Source organism: Rhyacophila brunnea, unplaced genomic scaffold, assembly GCF_057557595.1.
Source record: "Rhyacophila brunnea isolate RB1 unplaced genomic scaffold, BYU_Rbru_1.0 scaffold_7, whole genome shotgun sequence".
Taxonomy (NCBI): Eukaryota; Metazoa; Arthropoda; class Insecta; order Trichoptera; family Rhyacophilidae; genus Rhyacophila; species Rhyacophila brunnea.
Genome location: NW_028233339.1, coordinates 43,291,129 through 43,312,701, shown reverse-complemented (window position 1 = coordinate 43,312,701; position 21,573 = coordinate 43,291,129). Strand labels below are relative to the sequence as shown.

The 21,573-nt window shown below is 34.6% G+C and overlaps 1 protein-coding gene across 10 annotated transcripts in view; it reads right to left on the bottom strand.

Annotated features, from left to right (window-relative positions):
- Positions 1-21,573, bottom strand: part of Sarm (sterile alpha and armadillo motif) — a 343,946-nt gene that overhangs the window by 92,532 nt on the left and 229,841 nt on the right. The window lies entirely within an intron of this gene.

Sequence of the window (21,573 nt, the reverse complement as noted above, 5' to 3'; positions counted from 1 at the left end):
TTATGATTTCGAGAAAATAATACGATGGTATAATTAATCCATATCAATTATTTGAAAACATTACATTCGCACTTTGCACAAAATTACAAACACATTCGAAGTTTGCCGCACACGTACAGACCACGTGATATTTGTTTACGCAAAATCGTCGCTTTTCAAAATGGCGAATTTGATTACCAGATTTTACTGCGATGAATCAGTATGTTCCTTTTTGTCTTTTTTTATTCGTAGGTTTGTTTACTATGTACACCGAGAAATTTCCATTTATAAACTCGGAAACGATTTTTACAGAAGAGTTTTGGAATATAATGCAACCAAAACTGGAAAAAATTCTATCATGGGTGTTGACTTCCTGAATTAGCTAACCCCAGGTCCATGCCACTACGTGAACCACAGTGGATATTAAGCCATTTCCACACTGGCAACAAGTTGCTGGCAACCTCATTAAATTTTACGATACTTACCATAATTGCTTAAGAAATTTTACAATAATTATCGTAAAATCTAACGAGGTTGCCAGCAAATTAACTTGTTGCCAGTGTGGACCCGGCATTAGATGCACAAAACTTAAATAATATATATTATAAATAAAAATTTAAAATTATAAATATATATTATGATTTATGTCTTCGACAGCCCTGATGAAATGAATGTGAAATATGAGTCGGATCAGTCACAGAGCAAATTTATTAACACAAACAACTTTGACACGACCTTTTTATATTAACTAGTAGACCAGATATTATGGACCACATGTTAAAAAATCATATTTTCAATTCTCAAGGCCAATTCTGTAGAACGTCCTCTTAAGTCATGATTCATTACCTGGATTTACAGACCAATCTCATTGCTAGTTCAATATTAAATTAGGGGGCGTCCATATAGTAATAGTACATCACAAGGCAGTGGCGAAGGGTGGAGGTATGCTGTTAAGATCCGAAATAAATAGTGCAATCCAAACTTTGTCAGTCAAGTATTTGTTTTCATTGAACTAAGACTACAGTGTTTAGATAGTGTTTGTTAGAAATTCAACTAAACCTTGCCTAATCCACGCCATAGTAGATAATAGTGAAAAAATATTAAATTTGTAGGTACCATTAAACTATACGTAATTTTAGATATTTTATAGATAGAAGAATAATTTTATATTATTTATGTCGAATTTTAACAGTCTACCTCCACCCTTCGCCACTGCCACAAGGGTTGGGTATTTTGATCCCCTACCCCAATTATAGTATTTTGTTATAAAGTGTTTTACTCGCTTTTTAAAACGGTGTCACATATTTTTTAATATCGTTTACAGTGTGTACACAATGCATATTATAATATTTTCTTTTTTAAAATTTATAGTGACAGCTTTAATTATTAATACACACATAATAGCAGTTATAATATTATAATTATTTTATACCAAATTTAGAATTAGAATTTAAAATTATTGTATACCACGTTGTATACCAAATGGTAAAAGTGTTTAATATTGTGATTGTGCATACTCTAACATAGGTAGGGAGGTAATTTTATTATTTTATTATTGGCAATTCCAAACACGTCCATTGTGAAAGCTTGTCTAAAGGTATACTTATCTACCAGCATCGGTGAGCCTGTTCCGTGACCCGGATGACGGGATGGTATGCCACCATTATTAAATTTATACAGCTTTTGCATTCTTGATGCACAAGAAAACCGATAAATAACTTCAGCCAAACGGTCGAACATGCAATTTCATACAAATTATACCGTGAGCAATGTTGCCAACTCACCAACCACAATTGAGGGGCAGTGTTTACCCATAAATAAAATATTCTACAATATATCCGTAGGTTCAGTATCAATAAAAAAAATGTTCAATCATGCAAACATCAAACTGGTATGAACCAGTTTGATATTTTTTGTGCACATGCCCGAACTCCAACCAGTTTGGAAAATACTAGCTGCGCTGTAACATATTATAATTTATGGATTACTAGTATTTTACTCTAGACATTGTAAACTTAAAACAATATGTAAAAAAAATGATTTAACATCATACTCGTAGCACTGATACTTCAATTTATTTTTAATTTTAAGCATTTTTGTTGTCCGATCCGAATGGCAAATATTCTAATTAATTTAAAAGCAGTTTGACCCTCCGAGTATGTGCCGATCTTTGATCGTTTTTAATTGGTTTTGGTTTGCAGGAATAGCATTCAACCCGAGTTCAAAATTTCAAAAACCATGCTTGCGGGAGTAAACATTCACGTGAAATGGTTCACATTTACTTTCTTTGTTTCTTTAGGCCACATAGGCAGGTGCTTCGATAGTCCTGAGCTAGATGCTAAACACTAAAAACACTACTGCCACACTGCAGGCTACGTGCTTAGGTACAAATTCATTTGACATTTGGGGGCGCTCAAATCAACAACGATATGTACTCTCAAAACTAACCAGAAAGCTACTTCTCACAGAGAATTTAAGTTTACAATTTCGAAAGTCTCAAATTCGAACTTTTTGGATGCATTCATCCCATGCGTCATTATTCATAACCTCAAAATATACGGTGCTTGGCGTTTGTCATACTGAAGAAACATCCGCCATATTATTGCAAAATCCATAGACACTGGCAAAATCACTATGTGACACAATAAAAATAACCAACACGTTTGTTCGCCGGGAGACTCACGAGGTGAATCATAATCACGCGAAGCGTGCAGTGTGGCCATTGCGATAGAATAGTGTGCGTTCGTTCACTAGGAGAATATGTCACCTAGCACGTAGCCACCAAGCAAGGCACCTGCCTATGTGGCCGAAGCCTTACAGATCACGTCAGGTTCAGTGTCGAGATTTTCGTCCATATTATTTAGCGATTAACGCGCGGTCTTGGGCCCCAAGCTATTTAAAAATTAGATAAACTCAAAATTTCGGTAACATTAAATTTACATGTGAATATTAAAACTTCCAAGATACGTTTTATAATGTGTAGATTCTGTAATCCGTATACGTAGGTCAAGAGATCGCTCACACACACGGTCAGTCACGTGCCAATGTTTTTTTGATTTTGTTTATCAGTGGTTTTATAATATAATTTTATTGTATTGTTGTTAAAAATGTTCGTCAAATAAGCAGACAATACAATTATTATGCAACGAATGTGACGTGGAAATATTATTAAGTACATATATAAAGCCTGTGCTTGCGGTGGAGTGGATGAGTAACAGAATATATCATTGCCCCCACAAGGGGGGGAGGGGTGACAGGGGTCTAGCCTGGGGGCCCGGCGTGGCGAGTCGACCAAATAAATGAGATAAACACACATCACAAATTTTCTTTATTAGTAAAAAAAGTCATTATTCAAAATGATGTGGTTGTACCTATAATACAATTTTCAATTGTGTATCGACACTCGACAACTCCATAATTCAAATTGATGTAATAAAATATACAACAAAACATTAAATATAATATTATGTACACATTAATTTTACCGCGTATATCATTTGGAAAACGCTACTGTAAGCGTCACACAGCCTTTATACTTACGATACGTAGGGGGGTCCTCTTCAGGATGTGGGGGCCATGAAATATACACTTCTAAAACAAGGATGGCGGGCTCAAATCACGCTTTCCCGCGTCGGGCAAATTAACATGTTGTTTTATTTAACAATATTTATTTGAATCCAGAGCATGGACCTAATAGGTTAAACAAATAATGCTTATAAAATTTCTAATACAATAATTAATGTTCTCGTTTAAATACCTACCTATTATTTTTTACCTATATTATGGAATATAATATCATGCGCGTTGGCAACACTGACTACATACATTACCTGTGCCGCGTACGTCACCCGCGAGTCTTGCTCTATGACTCACCCACATCTCTACCGATAGGTGAAGAAGCCATCTGAAGAGATTTGTAACATTATTACGTATACCGAATGATAAGGATGGTGTTTATTGAATATGCATGAGTCACCGAATAATCATGGCGGAGTCGGCGATGATTCATTCCACCGCCGGCGGGAAAATCGTGTTCGATTTTCAAAGGTAAGCCTTCCCGGTATCAAATTGAAATATTTAACGGTGAGACTGGAATGTATGCCGGAGGTACCTATAGCCATAGATAATATACCTACGTAATATAAGATGGCCAAAGATATTGAAGAAAACCTCGTCTACCAAACTATATAGATATTATCTACCTATATAAAAGTGAAGTTGAAAAATTACTAATGGTACTAGAACTAGATACTGTGTAAATTACCTGCAAATAGTTTTGTAACAAACATCACACAAGTGTAATATTAATTATCAAAAACCGCAAGCATTTCAAAATGTACATTCAGCGATTGCCAAGATAAACAATAAATATTGATTTGATTACGAATGTGTGTAATTATATTATTAATTACTACATTACTATATGACTATTGCGACCCTTGGTTGACTTGTAACGGAACTAAAACATGCATACGTCATAATATTACAACACACAAAATTAATGATTAAACATCATAATGACGAAGTGGACAGATATATCAATTATTGTGCGTACAAGAGGCCGCCAAATACACATAACTGTAATCATTTCGAATATTTAGATGAACAATCATTTACAATATTAAATACATGCCTGTATGGCAGGGTCCATAAAGTATGCAAGCATATTTCAATACAGTAGTTGTTTTACCCCTACCGAACTTTATAACGTGTAGATAGTGAGATCCCATTTTTATGAAGGCACCTAAATGTACGAAAATCAAGCCCCGCTCTCACTCATAAAGCTAATTTGCTACATATTTTGGGTTTACGATGCACCACGGATACACGAAGTGCATTTTCCCCCAAATGAACAATGTTTTCGGAATCAGGATTACATGTAAATTGTACGTAAGTATAACATTTTTTTACCATGAGTTGTCACACCGGTAAGAGATTGCCGTATAGCATTGAGATAAAAAAATACTCGTTTTTCTTGGAGCATTGCAGACAGTGATGTTCCAATTTTATTAGATCCATTAGGAACATTTACTTGATATTGTTTGGTATCGAATATCTGATAATAACGCTGTCATTATTATCAGATATTTGATAGGTACCTACAACTTGCTACTTACGAGCACCTAGTTGCTAACCTAGTTTCGAATCGTTCAGAATTGTATATAAATATATACGATATGATTGTATTTCTAAATGTTTTATGTCGACATGAATTTGATCTCAATGCTTTACGGTCATCGTTTTACAGTACAACATCTCACGGTGAATTGCGTTACGGCCAACTGCATAGTTACAATTTTCCGGACACATAGACTCAGTACTGACCTCCTTGTCAAAGCAATATCACAACTTAATGCTTCTCCACGAACACGCGTTGTGTGAACAAATTAATATTATAAAGTATAACTAGGTACTTACTTAATTTCTGCTGTGTCAATAAATTAGTTTTAGCAAAGTAGAGTTCATTTTGAAATAACACTCGTTCAAATAAAAACATTCCACCGAAGGCACTCAGAAATAAAGGGAACTGAAATACCTTACGGGTAAGGCGAAGCAGGCGACCGATCTCGAGTAAGGAAGAATACGGGATAAATTGAAACACTTGTCAAGAATACGTTATACGTCGAATACTGACAACTGTTCTCGGTTTATCCATCGACGCTCATTTAAAATACGTGTATTACACACACCATTGCACGTCTATAATGCGTGGTTCATTTTCGTAGGACACTCACACATTCAAAATCCTGCGTCATAATTTACTGTATTGGTATATAGCCTATAGGAGTTGTATTTATTATCTGTTCTGTGATTCCACCCCTTCGCTCCCGCGAATCACCCACGTATTCGTCCGGAGTGAGAGGCGATTTGTTAGTCGGCTAGATAGGGATCTCTAATAATATGTTTCAAAATATTTAAAGGGTTCATACGCTCAACAAATAAAGGTTGGGAGTCCCTGTTTCTACCTACCTACTTGTCAGCAGTACAGTGATTTTAAGTTATACATTATTTTAACAATGAATACTATTTAAACACTGTGGTGTAAAAAAGAATAAGCAATCTTTAATAAAAATATATTGTGAATGTTTATTGATTTTAAAATAGGTATCTACTGAATTCAATGTAAAATGCTGTGCAAACTTGAGAAGTATCTACGCACTTGAAAATATACCCAAGGATACAAGCGATAATAATAAAATTCGTCGATAAATCTCCATACGCCAAGCGATGTTTATTTTACGTGACTAATGTCAGTTGTGAGTAATGAATGCCCATTTCAAGTTTGATCCGCGGAAAATTGATGCTAATATTAAACTCGCAAATAAAGCACTTAAAATAATCAATTAACATGTCAATGAATATGTTTTTCTAAATATTAAGCCAATTAGTAGGTATTTAATGTCAAACACGCCGCTACTTTCTTATTAAATTTATAACTACCTATCAAAAATTATGCCGCCAATCAGGCCCACCGAACGGACTGATTCATTATTGTCGAACAAGAACATATTGTGCACGTGTTAAAACTGTGAACTAATAAGCCCCTGATATGCAGTTAATCGCACTTCCGTTTTCAAATTAGGAACGCCCCCAAATTTATCATTTAATTTTACGCTTCAGTGGTGTACGGATCTGTTAATTGACGTAATTTAATGCTTTTTATAATAAAACTATGACTAAATCGATCAGGAGTGATGTTATAATTATTATTAGTAAACTCTTGGTTTATTGCGAAGAAGAAAAGGAGTCGCACCTAAAAAGACAGCATGCGTTACCCTCTTCTATGAGTATACTTCTATATGCGACTACAGCGACTTCTGTTATTGTCGAGACCTTGTTGTCGGACAGTAGTTTATTATATATTTAAAAACCAATATTCTCAAATACAGTTATTCCCAAGTTTTTATATATGACGGAACCCTTGAAGCAATTTTTAAAAACTCGCAGAACCCCTACCTAACTGTTCAAAAAAGAAAAATTACAAAAAACAGGATGCCTACAATAATGTAAGTCATAATTTGCCATTAAATTTACATACCGTAAGTGAAAATTTTGTCACTGACAGAATCTACCACAAAAAATTATGGCATTCCTCTCAAAAATTTGTGCCCTGGTAAAATGTGCCGCCCCGAAACAATGCATGGGATATTTTATCGTTTTGATTAATTATGCGGTAGGAAACCAATTAGCGCGCCAATGTTTTGCTGTACCTGTAACGTTAATGTGATAATTTTAAAAGCTTTGACATAAATAAAATGATTAGAGCGTGGTAGGCGGTGCCATTCAATAATGACAACTTACTGATACCTCATTTTTTATACTTTTATTCCTTATTGCTACATAAATGTCCCTCTATGGTGCAATATCTAGAGGCCATCCATAGACCGTGTGCCATACTAAACTTATGATTTCCTTCATGAAAATATATGTTCATTAAGTTTGTAAGTGTATGGTATAAAAAACGGATATGCTTGTAAGTAATATAATTTGTGAAAATATATTTCCATGAACAAAAATCATAAGTTTAGTTATGACACACGATTCTAAACCGCATACGGTTTCAGTCTATGAATGGCCTCCTAATCTAAAATTTCAAAATACTGGAGTGTCTTAGAATAGGTCACGCTAAGTGATTACCCCACCAAAATGATTTCAAGTTGTACTTTTTTTTATAAGATTTTATGAATTTTCACGTACCCGATTGGGAATCACTGAGATTAATGAAAACTATAATATTGCTAAACAACAATATCGTGTGTTTGTCGATAATAACATTTATTAAAACGTATTGATTTCCGATAAGTGGGGATTGGCTCCGTAGTCCATATTGTATGCGACGTTGAAATGCAGTTGCCAAAAACTACATCTACGAAAGCGCGAAAATTGCCTCTGCATTGTTTATTGATAAGAAGGGCGAAGAGATTTCCACGTCCGCAATAAGACGCCGCAATTTTTTGAATGCGACCAGGTCAGACGACCCGATGGGCCCAACAGTTGGTTGTACCGACTTCAGCATCTCTCCCCTCTCGGAATACATTGTCGGACATTCCCAGAGGATGTGGTCTGCATCCTGAAGTTCTCCGCCACATCGACATGTTGGCCGGGTAGAGCTTGGCAGCGAATACAACATGTCCTGTCAAAAACTGACTAGTGTAGTGGTAAGGATAGTTTTGTTTTAGCTTTGTTTTTTGTATATTATGTCTTTAAATTCATTTATTTCTGTTAAGTCTCCGCGCCTTTCTCTCCCATGTCACAATTTTTTATTATTAAATTACGTCTCTCAGTAAACTCAGTCAAAGCTCACTTAACTTGGGCATCTGCTCCTGAGACATTCCCTTGCGTTAAAAACTGCTGAAGCTTCACAACCAAACGTAGGGTCTCATGATACGCTCGATTAAGACCGAGTGTGGTGTGGGCGGTTGGGTGGAGGGGTCATGTTTGTGTTGATAAGTAGGGTTTAGCTAGACGCCACATAAGCCAGTTCCCATTAATTTTGTGTTCTATAATGGTTACCGTACCTACAATAAGTATGTCATGAATAGAAGACGTACAACATTGTTAATAATATTCATGGTAAAAAGTACGGAAAAAGGGCTATAAAAACTATATAGCAAATGGAAAACATTGGATTTTCAGCCGCATTTGCGGTTATTACTTTGTGATAATATTTTTTTTGTATGAATGGATTTGTAAACAAAAGAGACGCGCCCCGCCTTCATAGTAACGGAACAAACAACATTAATTTAAAAGAAAATTGTACTTTTGTGGTAAACAACATCAACATAGAAAAATCGCATTGCTAAACGTATTACGTCGTTGCTATTTACCACAATCAACAATGCCTTGCAATTATTATAAAACATGTTAAATACGTCAGATATGGCCCCCACATCCTGAATCGGATCCCCATGCTAGGATCTTTGGCGTCATCCATATCTATCGCTAAGGTTAAAGGCAGTGTGACACTAAACAGTAGAGTTTTCCAAATTGGAGGAAAGAAATGGTAGTTATTTTTAAATACACCCACTTGAAGTATGGGGGTTGTGTCATGACGTCTGTGGTGCAGCATGAAAAGAGTGTCAATTCTTTGACATCGGGATTATAACATAACATTTACAATCGCAATGGATTGGTGCAACAGGTGCACCTGGTACACCACGATTGGTGAAAACACTTGTTTTTGCACGCTGTGCACATTGTTTGCACGATACACCAACATTGTTTGCACGATAAATATGAGCAAGATTATTCATACATAATTTGGAAACACCTCCGAAACATACGTATTAGAAAATATATTGAAAAACGTGGCATCGGACAGGACTCAGCCCTGCATTCAACGGATTCCGGCAGATGTGCTTCACTAATTTAGCCACATGGGCAGTTTTATTTCTACAGGAATCAGACATTTTTTATTTTATCGTAAATTATAATGCAACATAAACATCACCTGTCAACCTCTTCTGATACAAAATATTTAAAAGGGGGTATCGACACAGTTCAAAACAGTCATAAAATTATTAAAAAAATGGAGTTATTGCATTCTTATTTTTTTAATCGTGGATAGTCTCAAAATCAGTGAGTGCATCAGGCCTCCAAGTCTCTCTGAACCTGCCGATAATGAAAATCATATGAAAGATAACACCAAAATGCCGGGATTTCGATACTGTGAAACCCTAGTAACTATCTATTGATAATTGCAATATGTATAATTTATTAATTATTCTTGCCGGAAAATGATTCATCACACCATTATACATTTCATTGACCGCAAGATCTATGGATATCATCGAAATACTACGTCAATGATGGTTATGTATGATAAATGATTAACTAATATGATGTAATTTCCAGTGAATGTTTGTAAATTATGAATGATTTTGAATAAAATATAACCTATAAATAGTATAATAGGGCAGTGACGTTTCAGTAGGGAGATATATCATGCAAGGCCTCCACAAGGGTTGGGAGGCCTGACAGGGCTCTAGCCTGAGGGCCCAGGTTTAGGGGGGACCAGCTATTTTGCTTCATGAGTATTAATATTTTAAAATATGTAATTGTGGGATAAAAGTTTTGATTGTTGTCCATTATTAACCATAACCCTAACATTAACCATAATTCAAGTGGATTAAATAATACAAAAAAATCGCTAAAAATACGCTGAATACCATTAATTTTACACCATTTGCAAAACGCTACTGTAAATCACACTGTCTTTAACTTTAGCGATAGGTAGGGGGGCCCGCCAAAGATCCTGACTTGGGGCCTGCTTCAGGATGTGGGGTCATGCATATACTTATATAATATATAGCTTTAAGTAAAATGTAGATTAATAAAATGTTCCTCTGATGTGGACGAAACCGGTCCAGATATAATTAATAAAAGTGAAAAAAGTACTAAGAAAATGTACGTTTTATTAAATTAAATTAATATGAATAGACAGACCGAAGCACGGATCGATTGGAAATGCGATATTTTTTACCATGCCATCGGCACGGTCGCAGGACGGTTCGTCCCCTTTGGAAAAATACTTCAATAAAAAAAAATTACCACCAATATTTCCTGGCAACATCGATATTATATATCTTTGTGACCCCTAGAACCTATATCAATTGTCAGAATGCGTTCCGCATATTATGTATACGAAGAATCTATGAGAGCCTGGTCTTATACCTTAAAACAAAAACCAACAAGGGCGGGGAGATTTGACGTAGGTTTGGAATGGGCGACTGTGGAGAAGGCCGGTTTAGTAATTTAACACAATACAATAAATGAATAACAAGAATTTGACGTCAATTTACATAGTTTAGGGAAATCTAGTTAACTCAGAATAAAACAATCTTTACGCTTATGCTTCAAATACACTCTATGACGATCGGTCATATATATGTCGAAAAACCCGTTTCTTATGTTGGCGTCCTGTGTCACAGGGTGTTACAGAGTGTAAATACGATGTCATAGCTGTCATACAATATGTATGTATAAATGTCGGAATGGCATAGATTTGATCATACACACTAAAACGCTCTTAGCATATATGTGCCCGATCGTCATATAGTCTATTTGAACCTTTAAACCGAATAGTTAATCACGTTTTCTTTTGCAAACACAGATTAGGATTTGAGTCAAATTGACAAAATACACCACTATTGTATTTTACACCTGGCGATAAGATAACGATAAAAATGTTAAATTTTATTCAAGACGTTTCCTTTCAAGTTTAAAATGACAACTAAACATCTGTTCGGCTGTCGGATTTTCAAATGGTGTAAAATATTTGTGGATATTTTAATTCTTTTTAATACTCGTATTATGCAGAATATTAAAAACCATGTAAAATTATTCATTTACGGCACTACAATCCTTGGCGGGTCAAAACATCGTCCATCGTGGACGTTTCGGTGCTTCAGCATTCTATTCACATGGCCGATTAAGCGCAGTTTCTACATTTTCATATGCCACGTAATCCCCCAAAGTGTGTACTTACAGCTCTTGAATAGCCCTAAAGATTCTTCTAAACACTCTGGTCTCAAACATATCCATGTTTCTATCATACTGTTTGCTGGGTGCCCAGCATTCTGATACATACGTTAACACTGGACATTTTATAATAGGGTTGTTTTAGTTTTCCTTGAGAACCTTATTTTTCAGATGCATTTGGATACCAAACATAGCATCTGTTGGCGAGGTTGACCCGGCGATTTATTTCGTCGCTGTGTTATGCTACAAGGGACCCTACATAAACAAATGAATCCACAGTTTCAAAGCATCGCCGCCAACAATAAGGCTGATATTATCATTTGTTGCACTGTGGAGAACTGGCATGTATTTCGTTTTACTTTCGTTTATTCAGAGTCCTATATATGCAGCAGCAAATTGAGGCAATGATAAAAATTATTCATAATATGTATAACTTATATTATAAGTTTCTAAAAAAAACTGTAGGATTGGTTTGTAAATATGAACTATGTACAATCATATTCGTAACATTGCGTTGCATATATTGGATTTTTTACCCATGTAAGAGTTCTAAAACTGATTTTATATAGGTACTTACGATAAATTCCAAAGATCCAATTAAAGGGCAAAAGTTGCTATTTCAAAATTAAAGAAATCAAATGCCCTAAATTACAATAGGACTGTTATAAAACCGAAAAGTCGTATCGTCACTAGGGAATCCAATTCCGAGCCAAAATCTTGATCCCGGGGTTTTGGGATTACAATTTGACAATCCCGGGATCCCGGGACTGGTCCCGGTATTGGCATTTTTTTCAATAGTTAATATTAATTTTTTATAAATGTACAAATAACGTTGATAAAATCGGTCAAAAATAAATCTAGTATAATTTATATTATGGTCTTTCCGCTTCATAAATGTAATTAGTCAGCCAAATATGAAACTGTCGTAAAACGTATGATATCATGATGGAATCACTGCGGAGCGTTTAATTACTTCTTAATTACCACATTTAAATAACATGCTAAACATATATAATGGCCCCTAATCAGGACACTACAGCTGTGGCGTTCGCGCTGTAAGGATTAAAAGTGTGAAGCATTGTTTTTTCCAATCTTTCTCATTTTTAATAATTTATTTGAAAAAATAAAATGAATTTGCAACACATGGGTAATAAATCAAACTTCATTCAAACTCAGTTTATTTCTAATACAGTTATATGTTATTAAAAGTATTTTTTCTGTTATATTTTCGTTTTTATTTTATTTTCTATAAAGAATGATAAAAAAAATCAATCCCAAAAGTTTCGGGATGATGTTTACCAATCCCGGGATTCATAGGTATCGAAAATAGTTTGGGATCCCGGGATTGGAATCCCTAATCGTCACTGTAACTTCATAATATATATTGTGACCAGAGATCTCAAGAATTGGTTTTTCACGTTGTATTATCAAAATATTCAGTTATATAATGAGTTTTTTTAATACACCATGATATTATTAGAATCAATGATTCACACATTGACGAAATGACGTCTGTCAACATTACATACTGCAGTTGTATTCGCTAATGCAATCGCAGCAATGTCGTATGACTTATTATGTAATTCTAATTATACTTGATCATATTATGTATGTATAACATTGCTGTTTTTATAGTGCATTTCAATGAATTCACGCCTTCTAACTTAATTGGTGAGACACTACTAATTTGATTCATTCATAAAACGGTGACAAATAGCTCAGAGCCGTTTCCTGGAAACAATGTGCATTTTCGAAGAAAAGTGAATATTACGTAACAAATGAGAATATTAATAGATTTCCTTCATTCAAAATATCATAAATCATCTGCTTAAGTTTTTTTTTTATAATAAATATATTGCAACTTTAAACAGGTTAACGATTTAAGATTTTTAACGCAAAAATAGAAATAAAATAATGGCCTCTGATTGCTTTCTTTAAACCGTAACAATAACAATTGTGCTATGGCATTGCCCACTGAAGAAGGAAGCCGATACATACACGACTTTTCGCCCCTCCCGTTGTCTATAGATGACCTGTCATTGCCTATAGAGTGCTCATACTGACGCGTCTGTCGTGTTCACTTGTCGGAGTATTCTTAGTTTCTGATTATTTTAACGTACCTTGGAGACCTTGGAGTCATCTGATTTAGTGGTTATGTGTTATTGATAATTGGAAGTGACGATCAAAGTAAGTAAACTTCTTTTGTGTATAATAATATCATAATACACTAGGACGTTTGTCAATGTGACAGTCGATTCTAAAGGACAACAACTAATAACTTATTTATGCTCTTCAGTCATTATAGAATACCAAACTCTGCTTGCAAGTACGTTATCAATAAATAGTATGGCAGTGGACCACTCGTTGCTTGTGCAAAAAGTTATGCTCAGGCATTATTAATCTAAAGATGGCGGTGGCTATGGGCATTATTTAAAATTATTATCAAATGGTCATTTAAGATAACACTTAGATATAAAAGTACATTTGAACGTAACATAGTGATAACCTGATAATATAGTGATATAAAACGTGAGCAATCTACTAGGTATCTTAATTAAACAGAAACTGTGTTATTTTAAGAAGTCACCGGCTAGTTTAAGCAACCATTGGTCACTATAAAGGTAATACCTATTACCCTAGTAGTGTTAGTTATTGTTTATTTTTCAAATGGAAACTAGAAAATTATCAAAACATTAATGGGTTACCGTAAGGTTAGAAGCAAGAAAGAGTGTAGAGGTCAAGCGAGACAGGCGCGATGTCAATACTCAATACCTACTGTCAACGATAGTGATCATGGACAATACATGTATTACCCTCATCTACTTCCTGCGCACGTGAAGAAATCGAATCTGCGCATATTAATTATTATTGCCTTGATTTCCAAACTACATACTTTAATGCATATTATGATATTAAAGTATTTATTCCTCATTTCTCTACATTCGAGTATTGTAGGTAACTTCTTACAGACACGCCTAGAAGATAGCCCACTTCCGTTATTTAAGTGTTCCCTAACAACAACGAAACAAAACAACATGATGTACAATACCAAATGATCGTAGAAATCTGTGTAGGCGACTGCAGAGGTACTATTTCACCGTGCAATCTTATCCTACTCTATCAAGACTCTAGCAATATACCAATTACGTTTTGGTAATTAAAGTACCTGCCAAAGTTCTCCATCGCTATAAAAGAAAACTGAGCTTAAAATCTGTTAAAAATAATATGTTTTCCACTCTTTACCTGTTTGAAGGAGGACAACAATTTATTTAAATATTTCCGTTGCCAAATAATATGCGTACACTGGGGTAAGGGATGTGTCAGAATCAATGTGGAAAAAAATCAACCACAAACGAAAACAGAATAGATTTTAGGTATCCAGACAGAAGTTATGGTATGAATTTTCAATCACCTCTATATATTAATTTGTGGCAGCAGAGATGGCAACAAAAATACAATAGTAGAAAACCATAGCAACCAAAATCAACAATATATACAAAACCTATCTCATCGAACGCAAAATGAATTATAACCGTTATTACTATAATATACAATCAAATATAAAGACATTGAATATGATAAATATTCTAAACGCCGGAGAAGACACCATATAAATATTTAACTGTGTTTAGTTAGCTCGAAACATGATAAAACACAAATCGTTCAGAAGTGGTATAATACTGGTATCTAGGGGTGGCAGGTTATAAGAAAGTATAGCGAAGCAGCTGGTATGGTGAAAAATTATGGTGAGGCGGGCTGGTAATCAAGTTGCAGCAAAATTTCCAAGTTAATATTATATTATATGGGTACGTTATAATGACCAAAGTAAATCCTCCGTGATGCCTTGCATTTTTTTTTATCGCGTCGCTATTTTTAGTAAATTGTCGGCTATTGTTGGCCTGCTTCATTCAGTTGTATGAGAAAGCCGATTTCTTAACCCCTCTTTTTATTTAATACCTCTATGACTGGTACCTTTATTTTAAGATATTTTAAGAAGAATTGGAACCGAAAAACATAAGCTGTTTCCTGATGAGATTCAGTGGAATTTCGTGTTTAAAACTGTGGTTGTTTTTATTAAATATCACGGTGTTAATGATAACCTCCCGCTATTCAATTGAATGACAGTTTAAAGAAGGATTTTAGATTAATATTTCGAGGGTATACTGACAGAAAGCATTAACTCATTTAAACAAGTTCTGAGATAATCGCAAAACGGACTTTCATTTTTTTTTCAAAGCGTTCTCCCATGTAGATTTTTTTATGATTTAAAAACATTTTTTCTACATTATAAAGACTAACCTTTATGGCAAACACAATATACGACATGTTACAAGTCCTGTATTTTGTATACGCAGAACGCATTAGGTCATTATCATGCTTTCTATCAGAATAAAAAAATAACAATATGATTTAATAATTTTTCTATTTTCTCACCATTATATCCTATGCCTTTGTGCGTTTTACCAGGACGTAGAGCGTAAAATTGTATACATTTTGGCATTTAAAACAGAAAAACAGCAAAAACTGAAATAATGCTTTCTGTCAGTATACCCTCGATTTTATCCGATGAGTCATAAAAAACACATCGTGCACAATAATACATTATTATAAACTTACTACCTGTGTATATTATTATATAAGTATTATACATAAATGGTAAGTATACAATATTACTTCTATTAAAAACAGGGATGTAAATTTAGTTGACCGGTATAATCACGGTTTGTAAAAAACCGGTTTATATCAAATTAAAATATATTTGTGACACAATAAAACAAGTTGTGTATCACGTCATTGTACTCGCTATGTCATACTATGGATGACAAATTTAATAATATCACACACATTATAAAGTAATAAAAAAATTATATCCAAACTAAATTAATTAATATTTTTAGCTTGAGAATTTAAAACGACTAAGCTGGATTATAAGTTTACCATAATTTATACCAGTGCTGTATAATGTATGTCTCGCAGACAGTCGGTCGAACCATTTGTTAAGGCCATGCATTAGTTGAGGCACGATCTAAAAGGATCATTGCTAGGCGATGCGCGGATTGCGGGTCGCGGGTGCAAATGACGCCTGTCAAACGAAATATTATTTGTCATATAAATCCAACATACGTCCATTTTATGTTCTGTTTATTGTTTTATTAGTAACAATAATAATATATTCATTGACATGTTTTCTTTTTATAGTAAATGGGTGACGTTTTTAGTCATCTTTACACGATTTTAGAATTAATTGACCCGTCGCCATCACGCAGCAAAGTGACGTGTTTCTGGCTCAACGTTCTCTCACTGAATGCGCGCGAGTCCAAAATTTCGTCGCGCCTACAGTTGAAAATTATTTGGCGTTTCACTGATGCGTCACCTTAATAAAAAAACCTCACCTGCGTATCTATTCTATACACAAGACTGATTTCGGCCGCTATCTAGGATAGAAAAATATTAGCACTTATTGTAACAATAATTACAATAAGTTAGTTGTAATTGTTATAATAAGTGCTATATTTTAACAGCACCTCTCTTGGCTTGTTAAATTTTAGAGCGAGATAGACAGTTTTGACAGTTCAGACGGATAACTTATTGTAATTACAACGTTTTTCTTAGCTCGTATTCTTATTTGTCTGGCGGTTCTTTATCCGGTACAAATCTTGCAATCAACTGAACTGACTTCCCGACTAGCTAGACATTTGAAACTTTTAGAATATATCAGAACACGATGCCAATGCATTTTTTTTAAAACTTTTAGCCATCTTTATGTAGAATTGAATTCATTTTCAGTTAATTCTGTTTTGTATGAAAAGTTATTTCTACACCATTATTGGTTGCTAGGGGTCTGGGGTCCTAGCAACTAAATTATTAATATATACGTGCGTTACTATGGAAATCAATATGACATGTTAAGCACAATTTTTTTTGATCGTTTAAGCTAGTCAAGTCAAGTTTATATGGTTCAACAGAAAATTTAAAAACGTTGTAAGCATATAAAAAGTTCGTTTTATCTTGTAATTATTTTTACAAAAAGTGCTAATATTTCGATACGTTCCGTAGAGGCCGAAAGCAGTCTTGTGTATAGAATAGATGCGCTGAAGTCGAAACAAGCTTCATCCAGGACAGTTTTAAGTATTATTTAAATGTCATCAGCTTGCTTCCTTCAATCGCTTTGTCAAAATTATAATATTATGTTAATCGGTGGGTCTATTCTATACTTATCGACCGCTAAAGTGATAAAGTGATAAATATTATCAAACTTACGGTAGGTTTGCATCAAAGTATTAACACTTATTGTAACAATTACAATAAGATGTTTGTGATTGTTGCAATAAGTGCTTTATTTTAACAGCACCTCTCTTGTTGCTGTTACGGCCTCAATACTAATAAGAGTAATAATAAGTAATAATAAACTACATATTTATAATTGCACGAGTACCTATCTTAGTTTCGTAGTAATGTTTGAGAAACTTATATTATCGCTTATTTTCATGGAAATTTTAATCAGCATTAAATTTGTTTTTTTATACTTTTCTTATCACACGGCAATTTCATTTGACTCTGCCGACATGATCGTAAAAACTAAAAGTCGTATAATTTCCAAGAAAATAAATATAATTATGACAATAAAAATTGAGTTGGCAAAAGGTATTGTACTGAGTTTTATGATACTTGCAGGTTTTAACCTACTTAGAGCCACAGCCCATGATGACAGCCGGTCGGTGATCATAACCATACGGAGTCCGTGTAGATTGTACAGTCTGGATATTGGAGTAATAAAGGTGAGGTAGACGGTACGTATGAAGGAAAGAGGGGATCCAGGGAACTGAAATACTTGACGGGTAAGGAGAAGATGCAGGCAACCGATTTCGAGTAAGGAAGAATACGAGATAAATTTAAACACGTGTCAATAATACTTCATACGTCGAATACCTACAACTGCTCTCGGTTTATTCATTGGCGCTCATTTAATGTTGGTATATTACACACACTATTGCACGTATATAATGCATGGTACATTTTCGTAGGACACTTACACATTCAAAACCCTGCGTCAAACTTTAGTGTATTGGTATATAGCTTATAGGAATTATATTTATTATCTGTTCTGTGAAGGGTTCACTGTGCGTCGACAACGTCTGGTAGTTAGTCCGCTGACCGGCCGTTTAAGCGTCAATTACATTGAGCTTTTTTACGAGCTGATTATTGGCAAATTTATAATCTGCCTGTAAATTCGCCCAGTGTAATCATCGAACAAGCTAATAAGCAGGTTGTAAACACTCCACCGAGAAAAGTTGAAAGCCGGTCAACTTTATAAGCTACACGCCGGCTTGTGGGCGTATCGCGTCTGCGCAGTAGAGCGTGGTGGTGGAAAAACGAACTACTCATTTTGAAATTTACCTTTTTGACGTTTAATTGAAACATTATTATGGAGCGTAGCGACCTCCCGGCAAAAAAACGAACTACGTTCCGTCAAAATCGCTCGCTGGCTTGTGGCTTATCAGCGAATGGAAAATTTTGTGTGTAATCATGAAATCGCAGTAGCTGAACCGCCCGCTTTTAAATTTGCCAATAATCAGCTCATAAAAAAGCTCAATGTAATTGACGCTTTACGGGCCATTGCGTCGTATTGTATCGGCCATCCATCTACATGGGCGGTGGTTATTAAATGCACAATTTGAATTAAGTATATTACTATTTAATACTATTCAGTTGAAAAATCAACATGGCCGTAGTAATCATTACCTCCCTGTTTTACACGCTCGAACAATACCATGAAAACGTGCGAATCTTTATGTATTTTTTTAATAATTAATGTTACCTGTGTAAATGGGTGTTTGAGTGTTATTGTTGTAACAGTATAATAACATAACTATATGCACACCCAACGCCGATTAGAAATTTCGTTTTGTGGAATTTGCCGAGCGGAAGGTCGTGTCCGGAAACTTGTACGTATGCAGTATGCAGTAAAGACCGTCTAACCTATTTATGACAATATATAGTACTGACATCAAATTTATGTCTAAATAAAACACGGTTCTCGTCGGTTTACACTTAACGGGAAGCCAACAGCAAATAAATTTTGAAAATAACCGATATACCTACTGCATTGTTTTTTTGTTAGGTTATGTTTTTTTTCTTGAATTCTTGAATTTTGCCAAAATCAGCTATGAAAAATGAATTAATGTTCATATTGAATATAATAAAATTGAAGACCGTGTAATATACGGTCATCTCACGGCGAACTGTGCCACGGTGAAATGTTTTACGTACAATTTACATGTAACCGCGGAAAGTAACATCGAATACGGAAGGTTACATTACCTAGGTGCATAATATCATTTATCCTTTATCCAAATATAGTTAGATATACATACTTTTTGACGTGGGGAGATAAAATAGCGCAGGTACAGGTCGACTCATTATCTTGTGAAACTTACCTGAAACAAAGAAAAAGAAAATTCTATTAATTTATAGAAATATGTATATTATAGGAAATAACCCTCCTCGATAATAGTAAATATAAAAGTATACAACATTACTATATAATATTATTCAACTCGTTCATATTACTTTCTACAACAACAAAATTCTATTCAACGATAAAATAATAACTCTATGATTCTATGAACAATCAAATTCGCCCACCACTATTACAAACCATAGCCAACGAACGCGTGAAGGACCGTTGTTCAAAATATTTGAATATGTATACTTGGAACACTAGTGTGTTAGTGTGTACTTGTATGAAGTTGATAATTTAATAATTCAACATTTAAATCAGGGATTTAAAACCTTAATTTTATGGCAAGTTAGCATCACAAATTCCGTTTTATATATTATTATAAAAAAGTTATTTCAATGTGTTGCTATCCATATTTTTTATATAAATCTTGACAGTACAGACACAGAGTAATACATATTATTAATTATAATCGCGGAAACACCCCACACCGCGCATGAAGCTATGTAAAAAAATATTTGGATATTATTTTCCAATAAAAACTGTCAATGGTGAAATAAATATTTAACGATTTATTTTCATGTAAGTATATTTTATTATTGCTATAAATATAAATCAACCATAACCTTGGAGATCCTGGTAGGAAAACATAAATATCAAGAATTCAAAACTGAACTCGTAGTGAATTATTGTTACAATATTTCACAATTGGGTAGGTATTTCTTGGGGTCCAGTAACTTTAATTCAATAATATGATATGAAATTATAATAATAGACATAATAGTATATTCCATCATTCACCGCGTAGGGCTTGTCTAGATAGCGCGTTTTGACTCGCGCGTAAAAACTCGCGCGCATTCCAGGTACAGGTGACTTCATTGAGCCGTCCACATCCACTCGCGACGTATCGCGGCGAGACACGCGTCATCTGGACAAGCTGCCTGTTGTAAGTAAGTAAGCTGTGGAAGGTAATCTATATGTCAAATTAAAATAGCATTCATTGTATAACGTTATAACGTCGCATCTTAAGAATTCCTAGGACTGACCGGGTGATAAATATGTTAAAGTTCTAAATCGAATTGGAAAGGACCGAGAAGTTCTGCGTAGTATCAAAACCAGAAAACTACAGTACCTTGGCCGCATTATGAGAGTAGAGCATTCCTCAACTTATCGTCTAATGAGAGATCAAAGGTTAGCGTAGCAGAGGACGACGCCGCATCTCATGGCTTAAGAACCTCCGTGATTGGTACGAGGGCAGCTCCCAGGGAACACAGAATTAATGGGAACTGGCTTATTCTACTGGGTGTGGTATAACAGACTAAATATCTTGAGTGTGGAAAAATATGGGATAAAATTAAACATGATGTTAAAGAATATGCTATTTTCAATAGTTAATAATAATATGTATTTTACATACATCATTTAGAAAACACTCGTAATATAGCCAATAGAAAAAGCTTTTTCGAAAAAAGTAAGACACCCGGCAGGAATCGAACCTATGTCTCTTGGGTTTCGCGCCCTGTGCATTACCACTATGCTACAAATGCCATGCTTAATTGCGACAAATTTTAACTATTGGCCTTTTTAATACCTGTTCATAAGCGCTCTCTAAGCTGAGTTACGGGGTGATCCGTGACGTCGATTAGTAATTA